The sequence below is a fragment of the Lissotriton vulgaris genome, chromosome 6 (assembly GCF_964263255.1).
Source record: "Lissotriton vulgaris chromosome 6, aLisVul1.2, whole genome shotgun sequence".
NCBI lineage: Eukaryota > Metazoa > Chordata > Amphibia > Caudata > Salamandridae > Lissotriton > Lissotriton vulgaris.
This window is the reverse complement of record NC_141694.1, coordinates 1477036400-1477050757: the sequence shown is the minus strand read 5'-3', so window position 1 is coordinate 1477050757 and position 14358 is coordinate 1477036400.

Here is a 14358-nt window from a genome sequence, read left to right as displayed (position 1 = left end):
TTATTTCTCCGATTGGCTACTCTATGAACTGTTTACATCGAGGATGCAACAGAGTGACGCACCGGTTGCTGTGGTCGGGGGTAGGACGCCCGGAGACTCCGTTACCTCCCGGGGTGGACGGGCTTGGCCCCCGCTAGCAGCGACGGTGTTGATATTGCAAGGCGAAGAGCGCCCACTGTTGTCATCGGCTCCGTGTGTGCCTGGTACCCCGGAGTGGTCGACCTCCGGGGTTCGGGTCCTGCTTCGTTGCTTCGTGAGAGGGAATGGAGGGGGCGGACGGCACACCATTGCTGCAGACCGTAATGGCCGCCATTGGGGCGCTCCATTCGCAGATCACCGTCATGTACCAGAAACTGTCTGTAACAGTGGACAATATCTGTCTGAGACCAGAAGACGACGCCTCAACATGTTTTCAGCAAGCGGTGGTACCCGTGGAGTATTTTACGCTTGAATTAGAGGTCCCCGTGCGAAAGCCTGATTTCATATGCTTTGTTGACTCTCGCGTAACAGATAGCACGCCTGTGATCGTCGTCGGCTTTCCCTGCTCGAACCCTATCCTGCCGAATATCGCCATGGACAGTCTCAAGTGCCATAACAAGTTCCTCAGTGACTATCGGAGAGATTCGCCATCCTTTTTCATCTTTCCTTGCCTACTTTGTGGATATCGTGAACTTTTATCCTATTTTCGATCCGATTCCTCTGACTTGAACTTCTATGAACGCCTTGATTCCCCCATTGTGATTGTGGCCTGGATTATAAGGGCTCTTATAAAGAATCGTACTGGCCAGGGTTGAATCTGATTGTTACGGCTTGTTAGAATATCTTGATCTGATGCCGGGATTGTGTCCTAGAATGTAACGGGAGTTGGATGGCTTTACTGTCCTCCCCCAGTTGGATTCCGTACTTTGCCTCATACTGTATTGGATATATTTTGGGGAGGTTGCTTATGACGGGGGGTAAGGGAGACCGGGAGTGTGTTTTTATTCTCCTCCTCAAATCACTTTCTTTCCTTCTTTTAGGGTAAGTTTCTGGGCGACAGGCACGCTGTTAGTGGGGAAGGCCGTAGCCATTGCAGGGGTGCAGGGTGGGGGGCTGGGGGGGTTTATTATTTTGCCTTTGTTTTGTTCTATGGCTCCTTTTTTCTTTCCTTTTTCTCTCTTCGGGAGGTGGGCTGTTTATCCTCACTGATTTCTTTATCCTCCTGGTGTCTACACTGGATTTGATTCTCCATTATCTCGATGGGTGGGTCTTGTGGATGGTACTCGCTTTTGATCAACTACAAGTTGCTTATCCTTTTTCGTATGTGTTACTACTGCGTAATTATGATGACGTCACATGTCTCCCCATAATTGATGGTTCGCGAAGCTACCTCCCCCCACCACCTATTGTATTGTATCTTATGTGTGCCACCTGTATTTTTAATGCCACTCTCAACTCTTCAATGAACACTTATATCATAAAAACAAAAAATGAAACCTTTAATATATCCCGTGACCTACTCCTGCGCTCCAGTACAAGTTTAATTCTGTTTCGCTGCTGGACCTCAGGGCTGTCGGCTGATGAGCTGTGTATTGCTGTTGTATGCTTGGTTCCAACCATGACTAGCGGCTGGCCCCAGCGATTGTAGGCCCATACTTGTACTTTCTAACGTTGCAATAAAGGTTTTAAAAAAAAAATAATAAATTTGCTAACATTCGTGCCAAGAATTTTCCATTCTATTAAGGACAGGAGGCGAGGATTATGCTTTCTCATTTCTTTACTGAGGAAAAAAACAGCAGCCAATAAGAACACAGTAAAGAAACAAGCATTGGAAATGCAATAGGTCTGTCAGGGCTCCAAGCATTACCTGATATGCAATCGTCTTGACTTACACTTGCGCGGGAGCAGAGATGATTTCAGGCTCAGGAACTAGATGCTCATACCCGAATCCCAAAAGACGATGCCGGCAGGTCTAGAAGAACCTCCCTACATCATCCTCCGGGAAGGGGGTGTGGATAAAATAACAAACAGAGAAGAGACTGGTCCGGAAAGTTTCTTCAGACAACTTCCTTCAGGGTGTCTGCGTGTTAGAAACCTGTAAGAGGAGCACACCATTAGTTTTCCCTCCTTAACTACTCTGACTCTGATGTTCGCGGGTTCTATATTAACTCACTTTACTTTTTTCCTGGACCTTGCTTCTCTTCTAAGGGGTTTTGGTTTTCTCGTCTAGTTAGTCGTTACTGCATGGGGAGACAATAGTGAATAGGTTAAACTCCTACTGGTACTATTCTATGATCATCTCTGAACTAATCTTTTCTGAACATACTTACTAGCTAACTAATCGAGGACGCTGTATTTGGGGTTCTGTAAAGTTGCACTGAGTTGGAATCTCTGGAACAAGTCTTTACTTATAGATAGCCTTTTCACTCAAGCAATTAACTCAAGGAGGCAAGTTCAGGTAATTCTTTCTTTTCTCGCTTCTCACTGAGTTCGGAATTAAGTCTTTCTTTTCTCTTTTCACACGAGTTCAAGAAATAAGTTTCTCTCTCTCTGTTCACACAAAGTTCAAGAAATAAGTTTTTCTTTTCTCTTTTCACACAAGTTCAAGAAGTACGTCTTTCTGCACTTGAAAATACAATCTACCTCACTGTGAATAGCTTCAGTTTGGCCAAACACTTGTTATTCGACACTAAGCTTTCCGTGGTTGACTGACTCTCTTCAACGTTGGAACTCTTCTTCTCCACAGGAAATCACCATTATTCGCTATACTCTTCGTCGTCTCTTCGAAGGTTCTCTTCACTGCTGGGAAACTTGGGCTTGGAAAAGGGGAGGTTATTACGCGTTTGAATTAATACGCCGTAACAACGTTTCCTCGACACTCGCGCTAAACGCAAATGGAGTACTACAACCAGGATACTTAGAACTAAGGATTTCAAGGAATTCACCAGAGTACGCACACAGGTTCGTCTTCGTTAACGGTTCAGGTGAAGTGCGTAGTTTCTAGAACTTGCGCCCCGCTCGTACTCTCCGCACCGAAACGAGGCTTAAACGACTAGAGCGTCAACCTCACAGCACCACGGCACTGTGGCAGCCATTTTGTCTCTCCTGAATCGGACCCTCTCCGACCATGATGAATATGCGTATCTTCGGGCTTCACCTTGGGTCGAGGTTGAACCACATATCTGCGAGTCCAAATGACGGGTTCTGACAAGGTCTCGCATTAGGAAAGTTTGAGCAATTGGTATTGTAAATGACACTTTTTTTATTTATGTGTTGGTTTTGTAACTAGCAAAAGTAATAGCTTTGTCAGTTACAATGTCAATAGTTTTAACTTTCACAAATGTGACACCTATAGCATTTGTATTACAATGTGTGTTGTCTTTACGTGACTTAGATGTATTGATATTGCAAATAACAATGGCTTTTAATTTTGTAAATAATTAATACTTAAATAAAATTTATTGTAATTTATAAATGGCAATAGCTTAAACGTTTGTAATTTAATTTTGTGAAGATTATGTTCAGTGTATTTTATTGTGACGAAAATCCAAGAACATTGAATTTGCACCTGGTGGTGGATGTGGTGGTGGATGTGGTGGTGGTGGTGGATGTGGTAGTGGTGGATGCGGTGGAAGTGGTGGTGGATGTGGTGGTGGTGGTGGATGTGGTGGTGGTGGTGGATGTGGTGGTGGATGTGGTGGTGGTGGGGGATATACTTATTTTACTTAGTAGGGTTGATGTCTAAGCTCGCTGCATTTGGAAGATGTAACATAGTATCTATTATTAATCTTTGAAAACGTATTTGATTTTTCACGTTTTCTTTTAATGCAAGTTCCGAATCCACCAGAAAAGGCTGTCCTCCTCTGGCTGTTGGGGGAGGGGAGGGAAGCAGGTAGAGAAGCGTTTCTGATTGTAAAGGGTGAATTTGTTCCCATGGAAGGCGAGGGAGGGGCCGTGGAAGAGGAGTGAGCGGGGCGCTGCAGCCAAGACTTGCTAATGGATAAGTGTTCATAATGCTCTGAGAAAATATAGGCTCACACAAGCAGCTTTCAGGCTCGACCTCGGTGGCGGCTGAGATAAACAGAACTTTCAATGCGAACACCACAGGGTTAGGCTTCCCCCGCTACCGTAACAGCATACGAGCTCTGAAAACAAGAACGCACATGTTTTGGTTTGAAAGGATTTAGATAAAAAGCGAGGGAAGCGGCTTCTAGCAGAGTGGCATGCCCTTTCTTTTTTCACCCATGTCACTTCCCTTGGCATCTCAGAAGACACGGGGGCAGCTGGCACTCCCAGAAAGCCAAGCAAGGTGCTCTGTTCATGTGCAAGGTTTCGAGTTTGTGCTCGGTTGTTAGTGCATCTCACTCGTGTGCAAAGTAAGGAGCGAGAGGGGTGGGTGACAGGTCAAGCTGCGAATCAGGAGAGGGTTGGGCGACAGCATTCAACACCAGAAAGCACAGAAATAATATTATCTAACAATATTACACATGCTGACTTCTTCAGTGCGGTGCAGGGGTCAGATGAAGCGCAACGCTTCCTGGGTGAAAAGGAAGGCTCGCTTTGGCAGAGCACTAATGAAAAGAATCAAAACTGCCATTTAAGTATGTAAATTATGAGACCAGATTGTTTTCAATTAAGACAGCGCCCGCCTTGCAGGCGTCCGTGCAGCGGGGGAGGGAAGTGGAGAACGGAGCGTATTCGAAATTTAAAGCGCAATGTTCAGAGATTGTTTTCAATTTAGACAGCGCCCGCCTTGCAGGCGTCCGTGCAGCGGGGGAGGGAAGTGGAGAACCAAGCGTATTGGAAATTTAAAGCGCAATGTTCAGAGATTGTTTTCAATTAAGACAGCGCCCGCCTTGCAGGCGTCCGTGCAGCGGGGGAGGGAAGTGGAGAACGGAGCGTATTGGAAATTTAAAGCGCAATGTTCAGAGATTGTTTTCAATTAAGACAGCGCCTGCCTTGCAGGCGTCCGTGCAGCGGGGGAGGGAAGTGGAGAACGGAACGTATTGGAAATTTAAAGCGCAATGTTCAGAGATTGTTTTCAATTAAGACAGCGCCCGCCTTGCAGGCGTCCGTGCAGCGGGGGAGGGAAGTGGAGAACGGAGCGTATTCGAAATTTAAAGCGCAATGTTCAGAGATTGTTTTCAATTAAGACAGCGCCCGCCTTGCAGGCGTCCGTGCAGCGGGGGAGGGAAGTGGAGAACGGAGCGTATTGGAAATTTAAAGCGCAATGTTCAGATAAAAAAGCACGTTGGGACTAAATAAACAAGACGGAGGGAAGAGAGAGAAGGGTAGGGGGGAGGAGAAATGCGACACGGCGGGCAGGGGAGGGGGCGGAGCGGGGAGAGGGAACAGACGGAGGGAAGAGAGAGAAGGAGAGGGGGGAGGAGAAATGCGACACGGCGGGCAGGGGAGGGGGCGGAGCGGGGAGAGGGAACAGACGGAGGGAAGGCAGATAAGGGGAGGGGGGAGGAGAAATGCGACACGGCGGGCAGGGGAGGGGGCGGAGCGGGGGCCTGGAGTGCGGCTGAGGGAACTGATGTGCACGCGCTTTTAAGCTCAATGCGCATGCGCATTGAGCTTAAAAGTCACGGGCACTGCAAGGAATCGCCACGATTCCTTGCAAGTCAGTTAAAGAGTGGTTAAGCCCCCAAAGTCTCGCAAGCTCGATGCGCATGCGCATCGACAGGCGAGACCTAAAAACGACTACAATACCCATGAATACCTGGGCAACCATAGAGTATGCAACACTCTATAAGGGATCATAGAGGTCACAACTTCCTCTTTCTTTGTCCATAAACAGTCAAAAGTAACTCAAAGTCTCAATAAAACCAAAGGATACATGAAGAACAGCACAATGAAAGCTCATCAGCAAGCAGAAATGAAGATGCAACATCCAAAGTGCTCCGGGACGAACCATAAACCAGGATCTGAAGAAGATGGAGCCAAACTTCTTTTAAGGTCCGAACCTGAAAGGTAAAACAAAGTCGTAATACACCATATTTCTTTCAAAAACAACTGTAGAGTATCTCGAACTATAAGACAAATAGAACACAAAGGGAGAAGGGGTAAGACAACCTATCATTACCACCACCACCCATAAGTGCACTACACAAACATAGACTGTGTCAAATTAAAGGTTGTGAATTCCCAGTGAGGAAAAAAAGAACCCTCAGGCACCCACACGTGGTAGGTAGCTGTTTATCTTCATCTGGTTCCAGTTTTTAGTACGTGTAATAATACAACACATAGGTGCAAGTTAAAATGAGTGTAGACCACTCCCCCACCGACACTTTTAATAGAGGGGTGATTCAAAACTCAATTAAAAACAAAGTGAAAAGATCGGACACATGAGGGTTAAGTCAATTTGAACCCAATGTCCTAAAAGACCGTCTTTTAGGACATAAAATAAACTGCACTACATGAAAACGTTTTACATCGTAATTGTATTTATTCTTTTATTTTTGTTATCTTTTTGTTGAAGGCTCCCGCATCACGCACCTCGGTCTGCATCCTTAAGATTTGCTCCTCGGGTCTCCCCAGTGCTTAGCCCTAATGATCAACATAGAAAGCGCTTCCACAGGGATCCCTCGCCTCCCGTGAGGCGCTGCAGCTTCTTAGATATCCTCCAACTACGTTCTCATCTGAGCCCAACTGCGCCCTCTGTCTGCATCCCTGCTGTTTCACTCACTTTCACGACCGCGAGGCCGTGCTTCAAAGGGATCCGCTCCCCGCTCCCCCGCCTCCCTAGTTTTACTAATTAAACACCGGACTGACATCACAGATATCCACAGATGCCACTACACTGCACTGAGGGGAGCTCTGTACATATAATGTATGTTTATACATATCTTCACATTCTCCGAAACGTCACTGCGCATCAAACCTCTTTCAAGCATCACAGCATCAAGTCATGCACGTCACTGTGTTAAGCCCCGGAAATAACCTTTAACATATGTATTGAGTTGGATTCATTTTGCATAAAATAAACTGCACTACATGAAAACGATTTACATAGTAATTGTACTTATTCTTTTATTTTTGTTATCTTTTTGTTGAAGGTTCCCGCATCACGCACCTCGGTCTGCATCCTTAAGATTTGCTACTCGGGTCTCCCCTGTGCTTAGCCCTAATGATCAACATAGAAAGCGCTTCCACAGGGATCCCTCGCCTCCCACGATGCGCTGCAGCTTCTTAGACATCCCTCGACTACGTTCACATCTGAGCCCAACTGCACCCTCTGTCTGCAGTTTCATGTCGGGTGTTTCATTCAACACGCAACGGGTTGAGACTGGAGGGCGTCACTCAAGTCCTCTTGGAGCAGAATAAGGAAAGCAACTCCAGCTCCCCCCCGCCGCCCCTCCCCCAAGTAGTTTGTTTTTATTACGCTTTCTTTCGTTCTCTCCTTCCTCTTTGTCCCTTCCTCGCCCTTCCATTCATACTTCTCTCCATTCTTCATCCCTTCTTCTGTTCCTCTTCCTCTTTTACTCCCTTCATCCACCCCCTAAGTTATCACTCACACACCCTCACACACTCTCACCCCCTCTCACCCTCACACCCCCTCACCATCATACCTCCTCACCCTCACCCTCACACACCCTCTCACCCTCACACACCCTCACTCACCCTCACACCCTCACCTTCACACACCCTCACCCTCACCCAACCACACCCTCACACACCATCACAACCCTCTCACCCTCACACCCCTCACCCTCACACACCCTCACACCCTCTCACCCTCACACACCCTCACTCACCCTCACACCCTCACCCTCACACCCCTCACCCTCACCCACCCACACCCTCACACACCATCAAAACCCTCTCACCCTCACACACCCTCACCCTCACACACCCTCTCACCCACACTCACACACCCTCACTCACCCTCACCCTCACAACCCTCTCACCCTGACACACCCTCACCCTCCCTCACACACCCTCCCTCACCCTCACACCCTCTCAACCTCCCTCACCCCCCACACCCTCACAACCCTCTCACCCATCTCACCCCCTCACCCTCAAACCCCCTCACCCTCACACCCCCTCTCACCCACCCTCACATCCCCTCACCCTCCCTCACACACCCTCACCCTCACACACTCTCACCCTCACACCCCCTCACCCTCACATCCCTCTCACCCTCACACCCCCTCACTCACCCTCACACCCCTCACTCACACCCCCTCACCCTCACACATCCTCACACCCTCTCACCCTCACACCCCCCCCTCACCCTCACACACCCTCACACCCCCTCATCCTCACAACCATCTCACCCTCACACACCCTCACCCACCCTCACCCTCACTCACCCTCAATCACCCTCACCAGCATAGCATAACAAAACATAGCATAGCATAACAAAACACAGCACATCATAGCATAACAAAAAAAAGCATAGGATAGCAAAACATAGCATAACCAAACAAAGCATAGGATAGCACAACAAAACATATCATAGCAAAACACAGCATAGCATAGCATAACAAAACAACAAAACATAGCATAGCATAACAAAACAAAGCATAGCATAGCATAGCATAACATAACAAAGCAAAGCAAAACATAGCATAGTATAACAAAACATAGCATATCAAAACACAACAAAACATATCAGAACAAAACATAGCATAAGATAACAAAACATAGCATAACAAACTAAGCATAGCATAACAAAACATAGCATAACAAAACCTAGCAAAACATAGCATAGCATAACAAAACACAACAAAACATAGCATACATAACAAAACATAGCATAGCAACGCATAGCATGGCATAACAAAACACAACAAAACAGCATAGCAAAACACAAAAACATAGAATAGCATAACAAAACACAACATAGTATAGCATAACAAAACAAAGCTTAGCATAGCATAACAAAACATAGCATAGCATAACAAAACATAAAATAACAAAACAAAGCATAGCAAAACATAGGAACTAGCATAGCAAAACATAGCATAGCATACCAAACACAAATCGCATAGCATAGCATAAAAAATAGCAATGCAAAACAGAGCATAGTATAATAAAACACAACAAAACATAGCATATCATAACAAAACATAGCATAGCATAACAAAGCATAGCATAGCAAAACATAGCATAGCATAACAAAACATAGCATAGCATAACAAAAGACAGCATAGCATAACAAATCAAAGCATAGGATAGCTAAACACAACCCCGCACACACACACAACCACACACACAACCACATCCACACACACAACCACACACACAATCACAACCACACACACAACCACACACACAGCCATCTATCTCTCTACCTATCGCCCTCACTCTCTGTTGCCCTCACTCCATCTATATATCGCCCTCAGTCTATCTATCTATTGCCCACACTCTATCTATCGCCCTCACTCTATCTATCGCCCTCCCTCACTCTATCTATCGCCCTGACTCTATCTATCGCCCTCACTCTATCTATCGCCCTCACTCTATCAATCTATCGACCTCACTCTATTATTCGCCCGCACTCTATCTATCTGTCGCCCACACTCTATCTATCGCCCTCACTCTATCTATCGCCCTCACTCTATCTATCTATATATCGCCCTTACTCTATCTATCTATTGCCCTTACTCTATCTATCTATCGCCCTCACTCTATCTTCTATCTATCGCCCTCACTCTATCTATCGCCCTCACTCTATCTATCTATCTATTGCCCTCTATCTATCTATCTATCTATCTATCTATCTATCTATCTATCTATCTATCTATCTATCTATCTATCTATCTATCTATCTATCTATCTATCTATCTATCTATCTATCGCACTCACTCTATCTATCTATCACATCACCACAGCATCACTTAGCACCACCACAGCATCACTCAGGGGCACCACAACATCACTATGCGCTACCACAGCATCCCTGAACGCCACATCATCACTCGTCGCCACCACAACATCACTCAGCGCCACCACAGCATCAATCTGTGCAACCATTCACAACAACTGGTTCAAATATGTTCTCTCAATGTTTCAAGCTTTATTACAATGTCACAAAAAGATGTTACTATTTCACTTCTGTTCTTGGATTTTTGTCACAATAAAATACACTGAACATAATCTTCACAAAAGTTATTTACAAAAGTTTAAGCTATTGCCATTATAAATTACAATAACTTTTAATCAAGTATTAATTATTTTTAAAAAATTAAAAGCCATTGTTATTTGTAATAGCAATGCATCTACGTAAGGTAAATGCAACACATATTGCATTACAAATGCTATAGGGGTCACATTTGCAAAAGTTATAACTATTGGCATTGTAAATGACAAAGCTATTAATTTCGCTATTTTCAAAACCAACACATAAATAAAAAATATGTCATTTACAATACCAACAGCTCAAACTTTCCTAATGCGAGACCTATTGCATTGCAAATGCTTGTCTTTACTGTGTTCCTATTGGCTGCTGTTTTTTCCTCAGTAAAGAAATGAGAAAGCATAATCTGAACCTCCGTCCTGCCATAGAATTTTGAGCCAGGAGCATATTCAGTTTTGGGACTTGCCCTTTCGTCAGCTCGCAGAGCACGGTAGACTATATACTATGACAGGCAGAGCATTTGGTGTTAAAGATCAATCCACTTCACAGCTGTAAAGAAAAGAGGGGGCGTATCGCCAAAGATCTAATGTGACCGTCTCTTATGTTTTGCCACCTCCACAGAAACTCGGTTCCAGGAAGACAGCTAGCTTCCGTAGTACGAGTTAGCTCTCAAATGTCTTCTTCTGATTCCGTGTCCTTTCTCATGCGTATGGTGAGACAGACAGCCTTATTTGCTGGAACGAGAAAGGGGCGGGCAGGAGATATTGAAAGGGGACTGTGAGGTCCGACCACTGATCCTCTCTACTGGGGTGCACGTGAAAGAAATAAGCATCTCTCCAGGCACAAACGCACAAGTAGCTTGTTTATATTTTATTAGACAATGCTCTCCTTGCATATGGCTAAAATTGTGATATTCAGCTCTTTGGTGCTCAAAGTCCATTCTTAAATGATCTTCCTTTAACTCTAAGCACTGGGACATGTTTCATCTTAGAAGAATCACCATAACATAACCATGGCACTGTCGCTTCTGCAATTGCAAACTTTTTTTGCTATTTTCATCCAAATTAATCCATTGTAATCCATTATTTTCAAATCTTAACCCATTTTTAATCTGATACATCCACGAACAAGGAAAGGCCAATTTTCCACTATTTCTCATATCTTTGCTGGGCCATCCGAACCTCTTCATTCAAAAATACGCACTGAAGGCATGTTTAATCTTTTAGCAGTTTATTACAACCCAATGCATTTCGGGCCTCCGGGGGCCCTTCGTCAGGGGTAACTGTAAGAATTAATTAAACAGAAATTCCCTGGCCACTGGAGGGGGAGGACCTACAGTCCCTCCAAACACCCCCATGGAGGATCGCGTCGAAGACACGTTGGAGGCTGAGGTGTGCATTGGAGTCACCCGATTGGACTCATCCCGCCCCACCCAAGAGAGCCAAGGTAAGTGGCATGCGACTGCGACCCTGTCCCCTATGAATGGCCATGACCCTATAGACTCCCATAATGTTCCAAAGTCATGCCATTGGCGCACATTAGGTAATGCCCTAAAGCATTGTGGGACATGTAGTGTGGCTACAATGTACAAGTCCCTCAATGCAGCCAGACAGGTTCCAAAGTACGCATTGCCATAGCCAGTCAGGGAATGTCATCCACCATGCATGTAGCAACTGCACGTGTGACAGATACATGTAACTAATGAACATCCACTTCCCCTCACAGGTGGCGCAGACAGCAGCGACAGTGACAGGCTGCTCCTCGATGAGCAAGCACTGGATGTCGAGGAGGTGCCGTTACAAAAACAGCCTCCAGCGTCTGGCGCAGCACCAACCCCTGCAGCCAGGCCCACAACATCTGTGCCTCCACCGTCTGGCGCAGCACCAACCCCTGCAGCCAGGCCCACAACATCTGTGCCTCCACCGTCTGGCGCAGCACCAACACCTGCCGCCAGGCCCACAACATCTGCGCCTCCACCGTCTGGCGCAGCACCAACACCTGCCGCCAGGCCCACAACATCAGTGCCTCCACCGTCTGGCGCAGCACCAACACCTGCCGCCAGGCCCACAACATCAGTGCCTCCACCATCTGGCGCAGCACCAACACCTGCCACCAGGCCCACAACATCTGTGCCTCCGCCGTCTGGCGCAGCACCAACACCTGCCGCCAGGCCCACAACATCAGTGCCTCCACCGTCTGGCGCAGCACCAACACCTGCCGCCAGGCCCACAACATCAGTGCCTCCACCGTCTGGCGCACCATCTACGCCTAGCTCAACTCCACCAGCAGCTGGAGCATCCACATCAGGTCCAGAGACAGCGGTGACACAGCAGCCACCCACTGTGGCCAGCCAGCAGAGCAGGTGTGGCAGGGCTCGCCTGCAGAACAATGCACCCAGCTCCAGGAGGGGGATGGAACAGCGCTTGCCGAGCATGAGTATAGAGCGTAGAATGCTACGCATTCACCAGCTGCAGGCACGCCGGCAAGGGGCCATACAGTTGCAGCTGTATAACATTGGCCGCAATGTGGCAGGTGTGGGGGAGAGGATGGACCGCATGACGGCAGCCATGGCAGGTGTGGGGGAGGGGATGGACCGCATGACGGCAGCCATGGAGGCCAACACAGCTGCTCTGACATCCCAGCGCAACACGGCCCGCCGCCGCCACCGGCAGCTACTGACGCGGCTGACGTCTTACACTCGGTCGAACTAAGTGTTCGGGAATGCCATGTCGCAGCTATCGCGCCGGTCCCTGGCGCAGCAGCAGCAGCTAATACAATGCTGCGAGGATGTGGCCAGGGTATTAGAGCACCTCACCACTGCCGTCATGGCACTTCATCCCGCTCTACCTGCCAATGTCGGGGGGGACGATGCCAGCGAGGGCACCTCAAGTGTGAGCAGCCACTCTGCCTCACAGGTAGGGGTGTTGAGACGTAGCACCAGGCCCACTGCAGGGTCACGTGCGGTGGCTGAGGAGGAGCCGGAGAGGCGCTTGGGTGCTTCGTGCCAGAGGCGCACATAACTTACATGTACTTGTACAGGCACAGGCTGAACACTATAAGCCTGCCCTGTGTATTGGACGCAGCAGTATGGGGCAATACTGTTTGCATAGTAAGGATGGCAACTTGCTCTATTATTGTGAATCAAACCATAATATTTATTATAGCATCACACATTGGCGTTCTGTCATTATTTCATTGTGCATGCAATTGTGATTTGTTGGGTGAGGGGAGAGGGTGCACTAGAAACTGTTCATTGTGATGTGGTTCCTGCGTCTGTGGCCTTCAGCTGGGTTCTCCCCGCGTGCATGTCACGCATGTGCAGGTGGCCGGTCGTCCCCTTCCGATTCACTGCCAGAGATGTCTACAGGTATCCGGCGCTTGGTAGCAATGTTGTGTAGTATTGCACACACAGCCACAATGTGGCAGTACACATCAGGACTGTAGTACATGGCCCCACCTGTCTTGTGAAGTATGCTGAATCTGCTCTTCAGTAGCCCAAAAGTCCTCTCAATGCAATTCCTTGTGCGTATGTGTGATACGTTGTAACGCCGTTGCTGTGGTGTAGCAGGGTTGAGGTATGGGGTGAGGAGGTATTCACGCAGGGCGTAGCCACTGTCACCTGAATGAGAGGAGCAGAGGGTGAGTGCCTGTGCAGCGCAGCTACTTCATCGCAGTGTGACATTGTGGGCAAAGTGTACTTACCAAGTAGGTGTCCTTCCCTGAAGTCTCCCCTGGCCAGTCGTGTGTGGAGGCCGCTGTGCCGGAACATGAATGAATCATGTGTACTACCCGGGTACTGTGCCACTATGTCCGTGATGTATGTCTTAGCATTGCAGACCATCTGGATGTTGAGGGAGTGGTAGGACTTGCAATTGCGGTACATGTACTCCGTTGCAGCTGGTGGGCATATGTGGATGTGGGTACAGTCAATGCATCCTATCACGTGTGGGAAATGCACAACATTGTAGAATTGAAGCTTGGTCTCATCCAATTCCTGTTGGGTTGTTGGAAATTTGATGTGGTGGTGTAGCTGGGTGTAACGTCCTGAACATCTCAGGATCGTTTAACAAACACGATAATGAGGACGCAAACACTTGTGTATGCTTAGATACTTTAATGAAGGCACAAATATACAAAGAGTAAACAAAAGTTATAGTCACTGGAGGTCTTCAGTCTATCTACGTTACCAGCCCACAACATGGATAGTCCTCACTGTCTTCTGCATATACGCCGATCCCGGCGTATGCCAACAGAGGGCAGGAAACGTAATGGCCGGCAATGCCACTCGGTAT